This window comes from Lathyrus oleraceus, chromosome 1 (assembly GCF_024323335.1).
Source record: "Lathyrus oleraceus cultivar Zhongwan6 chromosome 1, CAAS_Psat_ZW6_1.0, whole genome shotgun sequence".
Taxonomy (NCBI): domain Eukaryota; kingdom Viridiplantae; phylum Streptophyta; class Magnoliopsida; order Fabales; family Fabaceae; genus Lathyrus; species Lathyrus oleraceus.
Genome location: NC_066579.1, coordinates 367,206,536 through 367,214,174, shown reverse-complemented (window position 1 = coordinate 367,214,174; position 7,639 = coordinate 367,206,536).

Sequence of the window (7,639 nt, the reverse complement as noted above, 5' to 3'; positions counted from 1 at the left end):
TGGCAGTTTTGTAAATACTCCTGGCCAGACCAAAACGCGGTCGTTCTATTAATTGAGGTGGAAGCACGCTATTGGCTAAGGTTCCGCGGGAAACATGATTCAAACGCGGCCAGGAAAACACACGGATCAAACATGAAATATTTCCAGATTTTCTTCATCTCCTTCCCAGAAACTCAAGAACACGAAGAACATCCAACTTCAATGAAAATTAACATGCCTATAATCGTTGGAAAGGTCTCGTTCTCAGGATCTCAAATATGTCCATGATTTCACCTAATTGTCTCTAAATCTCACGGATCGAAGGAATTAGGGTTTGGCAACATAACTTTGAATCAACCTAACTCGAGCTACAGTCCACTATTTTACAAACCAAAAGTATCACGATGATCTATGATAAACACACTATAAAACGCATATAACAATTAAGGCAATGGTGCGTTTCGAATTCCAACCTTGATTTGAAGGCAGTGTTGAAATTGGAGATTTCAAGGTGTTTTGATCCAAAACAGATGTAGTAGAAGCTCCAAGAAGTTGAATGCAATGCTCAGGTTCGATTGAAGTTGCTTCTAATGCGCGAAAATTCCAAATGCCATTGATGCATCACACTCGGACAGTTGCAAATGGAGATGAATTTGAAGTTGCCTTGCCAAAACAGATGAAGTAGATGATGATTGGAGCTTGGATCAAGAAGAAAATCTCGAATTGATGGAGAATTGGAAGAGATTTTTGGAATTTGCTCTTGTGTGTTCTTGAGGTTTTTTGTGAATTTGGAGGGAAAAGAGATTGAGATTTTGGGAAATGTGAATTCTGTTAGAAGTTAGTTATGATTAGGAATATATACCTCAGCTTAATCAAGCTCTAATCACCATAATTAACTAAATGCCAAGTAATTAGTATAATGTCACTTTCAATGCAAGGGCAAAATGGTAACTTCACATGCCAGCTAATGACAGCTCACTGCCAGCTCATACAAGCCCTAAACATCTGTCATGAGCTGTTGCCACTTGTTTCATGTTCATTGGATATGTAATTTGGAATTTCACTATGTGATGGTAATGTTATGCATTTTCAAGTCCATTCCAAAAGTGAAATCTTCAACCATTGCACCTTGGCCTATTATGATGATTCAAACCATTTCCAAATGCCATTTGTGAAGTGTTGCAAAAATCCCCATCCAAAAATTCCCATTATTTCTCAAGTAGGACAATTTTGCCCCTGGTTTTTTTTTTAACTGTACAGTTGAAATTTGACTTTTTGCATTGACCATTTTTGATAAAATCCAATTATGCACCATGAAAGTACATGTCAAATGGAGTTTGTGCATAAAAAGATCATCCAATTTGGACACTCCATGTGGAAGTTATGCCCCTCTGATTATGGGTCATTTTTGAAATTGACTGGACCATAACTTGCCAACCATACATGAGAATTTCAAGTTCTTGGACTTTTTGGAAAGGTGAGAACAAGATCTACAACTTTCATGTTGAACAAATTTTCATTTGAAGCTTCCTTGGACATGTAATTTTGAGGTCAAAAACTTTCCATTTTTGGAAACTTCCATTACAAGTCACTTTCTATTTTTGGCAATTTTTGTTCTGACTTGATTTTCTCCATTCTTAAGCTTTGAAATGTCAAATAACACTTGTTTCAACATGAATGAAGTGTATCCAACTCTCTCCTACCTCCAAATCCATAAAATCATGCACAGTTGACCACAGTTGACTTTTTCACTGACAGATGAATTTGGCCATGCATAGATCAATCTGAGCTCCAATCTTCTGATGAAATGTCTCAAGGGTGAAACCCTAGCCTCAATAACCTCAATAAAACCATGAGATGATCCCCATATACATCATAGACCCCATCTTCTGATCATGCCCTGATTGGCCAAATGCAACTGATTAGGGTTGACTAGTGGTCAAAACCCTAATCTCAAGGAATATGCTTCAACATTTGATGATGACAAACCATGATGATGATGATGTATCACTTCAATCAAGATGAAGACCAATCTCCTTGAGAACCACAAAACCCTAGTTTGGACCTCCACATCCTCAGATGATTTATGACCAGTCCAATGAAACCCTAGCTTGCACATGACCTCTTATCTTCTGACCAAGACCTGGGAGGATGATTTGCACAATGTAACCACATGATATGCAATATGCAATGCTTAATGACCTAAAAAATGATATGCAATATGTTAAGCTAGTCCCAAGAGAGGAGGGCAAATTTTGAGGTGTTACACAAGGGATCTAGCACAAAGAATGACAACTTCCTTAGCTCTTTCAAATCAGGACATTTGAAACTGTACTTCTTAGTGTTCCTTCGTCCATAGTCCATGGTCTGAAAAATATTTGCAAATGAGACCTTAGTTTCCTTGAAATTTACTTTTATTGTGATGAATGTTATGATGCGCATGTATGCATGGATGCAATAATCACACACAAGGGATCATACATAAGGCAAACATAGGTCAATGGATGGATCAAGTCATTATTAAGATCAATCATCCATTTTGGTGGATTATGTTTTTCACCTTATCAACACCCAAGTTCCATTGATATTGACAAGACTTGATCGGATCAACCAAAAATCAAAGGGTTTATCGTGAGTCACGAGTGTAACACCCTTCTAAAATACCCCAACTATTTAATTAAAATAGCAATATATCAATCAGAGTAATTATGCCCTGAAGGGTGTCACACAATCACTTCACACCAATCATCAAAATATCCTGTCATGCTCATTTATTTAATTAAAATAAGACACTTTTTGCATAATTCACAGCGGATACGAAATAACAACATTCAAATCATGTACTACATTACATGTAAAGTTGTTCAACAACCAAAAGAAAACATAGTAAAACATCCCATCTCGATGTTACATCTACCAGAGCATGACCCACTAAGGACTACACTAGACTCCCAGGACTAGCTTCTATTCAATCACTGCTCGTTACCTGAAAACATAGTTGTAAGGGTGAGTCCTTCAATCGATATAATAAGCATTATAAAACATCATGTAATGCTAAGTAATTTAACACATATCATCACCCTAATCAGATTACACATATACAGCAACGGCAATATCAACTCATAATTATCATCATCATCATACTCAAACTCAACACAACCATAAAACACACGTATAATATTGGAATACATCCATTCATATTATACGCCATACATACATATATTATGCAATGAGACTCCATGCATGCGGTACCGACTACTCGTGAACATATAGTTCAACCTCACCGACCAAATCCAGGTACGGCTACCAAGCTCACTAGTCCCATTCATTTGAGACCTAGTGACTCACATCACTAATTCCTCACCATGGGAATTAGCTACCACCCCAAGGGCTATGCTATGCACGCTAAATCACCTAGCATGCAAACATCAACAATAATCCACAATAACTCATCACTAATTCCTCACCATGGGAATTAGCTACCACCATAAAGGCCACAACATGCATGCTAATCACCTAGCAATGCTACATCATCAACAACAATTCAAGAATAGATATATGCTCACACTCTAAGCCATAAAACAGTCTATTCACCAATGCACACATAACTGATACATTCACAGCATCATGCATACTATCACACATCAACAGTACTTTATCACATAAGCATATCATATCATGCCAAATAACAACCACAGTATTAGCACACTCTACTAATACCTATACTACTCAAAACAACGGGAAATGATCCCTAATATATCATACATCATCTGAATTACGTTACTCAGCTGAACAGTTAAAAACTGCACAACAACAGCTCAGGAAAATCACAATCCTGCCCATACGCGTATTGCCTAACCCCATACGCGTATGGCCCATCTCCTGACAAAATCCCATACGCGTAACACCATCTCATACGCGTATGCTACGCGTACCACTTCCCCATACGCGTACCAACAGAGACCAATCTACGTTCAAAACATCATCTTCCTCATCCATACGCGTATTGCCTAGTGCCATACGCGTACCAGACCATCTCATACGCGTATTGCCTAGTGCCGTACGCGTATGACCAGAAACCAGATTTCCAGATCTGCTATGGCTTTCTCTGCTACGAGATCTATCCAATTCAACCTTCTACAGTCCAATTTTACACAATAATCGTTCATATCATCTAACACGAATTATAACCTATTCGATCTCACAACTCCTAACACTATTGCATCTAATTCCTACGAATTTCCTCTCAATTGTAACCCAATTTCGTTCATCCAAAGAGTTCACAATTTCATCATAATCATCCAATTCAGAAGTAAATCAATGGTTTATCACTACCCAGTACATATTATCCCATAATACCCATTAAACGATGATAAACCCCCCTTACCTGAGTTAATCCGGCGAATCTTTAAGCTTCAAGCTTTTCCTTCCTTCGACCCTTGTTCTCTGGCTTTCTTTGCCCTTTTCCACTTTTCTGTCTCTTTTTCCTTTTCACGTGAAAATGAACCTTTTTACCAAATGGAACCTTTTTACTGATTTCTACTTTTATTCCAATAATAACAATAAAAATAATCCAATAATAATAATCCCAATAATATTCCAAAAATTATTATTCCAATAATAATAATAATTCCAATTATTTAATTAAATTAATAAATATATTATTAACTCAATTTAAATAATTATCTTATTTTATCGGGGTGTTACAACTCTCCCCCACTAAAAGAGTTTTCGTCCTCGAAAACATACCTCAAGTGAATAACACAGGATAAGACTCCTTCATCTGACTCTCAAGTTCCCAAGTCACATTGCCACCTGCTGGTCCGCCCTAAGCTACCTTTACCAAAGCAATCTCTTTACCCCGCAACTGCTTCAACTCTCGATCTTCGATCCTCATAGGTGATGTTTCAACAGTCAGGTTATCTCTCACCTGTACATCATCTACTTGGACCACATGCGACGGATCAGGAATGTACCTCCTCAACTGAGACACATGAAAAACCTCATGCAAATTCGCAAGTGACGGCGGTAAAGCGATACGATAGGCTACCTCCCCTATCCTCTCCAAAATCTGATAAGGACCAATAAATCGAGGTGTCAACTTCCTCGACTTCAAAGCTCGACCAACCCCAGTTATCGGAGTAACACGAAGAAACACATGATCTCCCTCTTGGAACTCAAGTGACTTCCTCCTCTTGTCGTGATAACTCTTTTGACGACTCTGAGCAATTCTCATCTTCTCCTGAATCATCTTAATCTTTTCCGTAGTTTGTTGAACAATCTCCGGTCCAACCACAGCACTCTCACCGGATTCATACCAACATAAAGGTGTCCGACATCTCCTACCATACAAAGCTTCAAACGGTGCCATACCAATGCTCGAATGAAAACTATTGTTGTAGGTAAACTCAATTAAAGGTAAATAACAATCCCAAGCACCTCCCTTTTCCAAAACACAAGCCCTCAAAAGGTCTTCCAATGACTGAATCGTCCTCTCAGTCTGACCATCAGTCTACGGATGATATGCAGAACTCAATCTCAGCTTAGTTCCCAAAGCCTTCTGCAAACCTTCCCAGAACTTCGATGTAAATCTAGGATCTCTGTCCGAAACAATACTCGACGGAATACCATGCAAACTTACAATTTTCTCAATATACAACTCAGCTAATCTCTCTAACGGATAATCCATTCTGATCGGAATGAAATGAGCCGATTTTGTCAATCTATCAACAATCACCCAAATGGCTTCAAAATTCTTATTTGTCCTCGGTAACCCAGAAACAAAATCCATACTGATACTATCCCACTTCCACTCTGGAATAACCAACGGTTGCATTAGCCCAGACGGCTTCTGATGCTCAATCTTCGACTTCTGACAAGTCAAACAAGAATAAACCAAACTCGCAATTTCTCTTTTCATTCCCGGCCACCAAAATAACTTTTTCAAATCATGATACATCTTCGTAGCTCCAGGATGAATACTTAAGCCACTACGATGTCCTTCCTCCAGGATACTCTTCTTAAGTTCGGTAACATCCGGAATACACACCCGATTACCAAATTTCAAAACACCATTCTCATCCACTCTGAATTCACCACCTGGACCTTGATTCACTAGAGTCAACTTATCAACCAAAAACACATCGGATTTCTGACCTTCTCTAATCTCATCCAGAATACTACTTGTTAACTTCAACATTCCCAATTTAACACTATTGTGAGTACTCTCACACACCAAACTCAAGTCTCTAAACTGCTCAATTAAATCCAATTCCTTAACCATTAACATAGACATATGCAATGATTTCCGACTCAATGCATCAGCCACTACGTTTGCTTTACCCGGATGGTAATTCAAACCAAAGTCATAATCCTTCAAAAACTCTAACCATCTCCTCTGTCTCATATTCAGCTCTTTCTGATCAAACAAATACTTTAAACTCTTATGGTCGCTGAAAACCTCAAATCTTGACCCGTACAAGTAATGTCTCCATAACTTCAGAACAAATACCACGGCTGCCAACTCTAAATCGTGCGTCGGATAGTTCCTCTCATGAACCCTCAGTTGTCTCGAAGCATAAGCTATAACCTGCTTATTCTGCATCAACACACCACCCAAACCCAACAATGAAGCATCACAGAAAACCTCAAATAGTTCTGACGGACTTGGTAATATCAAAATAGGAGCAGTAGTTAACCTTCTCTTTAACTCTTGGAAACCTTCTTCACATTTCGAGTCCCAAACAAACGCTTGCCCCTTTCTAGTCAACATCGTCAACGGTAACGCCAACTTAGAAAATCCTTCAATGAACTTCCTATAATAACCTGCAAGTCCAAGAAAACTTCTTATCTCAGAAACCGACTTCGGAGCTTCCCACTTAGATACCGCTTCTATCTTAGAAGGATCAACAGCAACACCACCTCTTGAAATCACATGTCCAAGAAAACTAACCTCTTCTAACCAAAATTCACACTTGGATAGTTTAGCAAATAACTTCTTTTCCCGCAGAACTCCCAAAACCACTCTCAAATGTTCAGCATGCTCTTCTTCCGATTTCGAATACACCAAAATATCGTCAATAAACACCACAACAAACTTGTCTAGGTACGGATGGAAAATCCTATTCATATACTCCATAAATACTCCAGGCGCATTAGTCACACCAAAAGGCATTACAGAATACTCATAATGTCCATACCTTGTTCTGAAAGCAGTCTTCTGAATATCCTCAGCTTTCACACGTATCTGATGATACCCCAATCTCAAATCTATTTTGCTGAACACACTCGCACCAACCAACTGATCCATCAAATCATCAATCCTCGGCAAAGGATACCGATTCTTGATCGTCACTTTATTCAATTGCCTGTAGTCCACACACAACCTCATAGTACCTTCTTTCTTCTTAACCAATAACACTGGTGCACCCCACGGTGACACACTCGGACGAATAAATTTCTTATCCAACAGATCTTCTAACTGACTCTTCAATTCAGTTAACTCAACAGCAGACATACGGTACGGAGCCATCGATATCGGCCTAGTACCAGGTACCAAATCAATCGAGAACTCAACTTCACGCTCTGGCGGTAATTCATTCACTTCTTCAGGAAACACATCAGGAAAATCACACACCACAGCTAGATCGCAAATCACCAG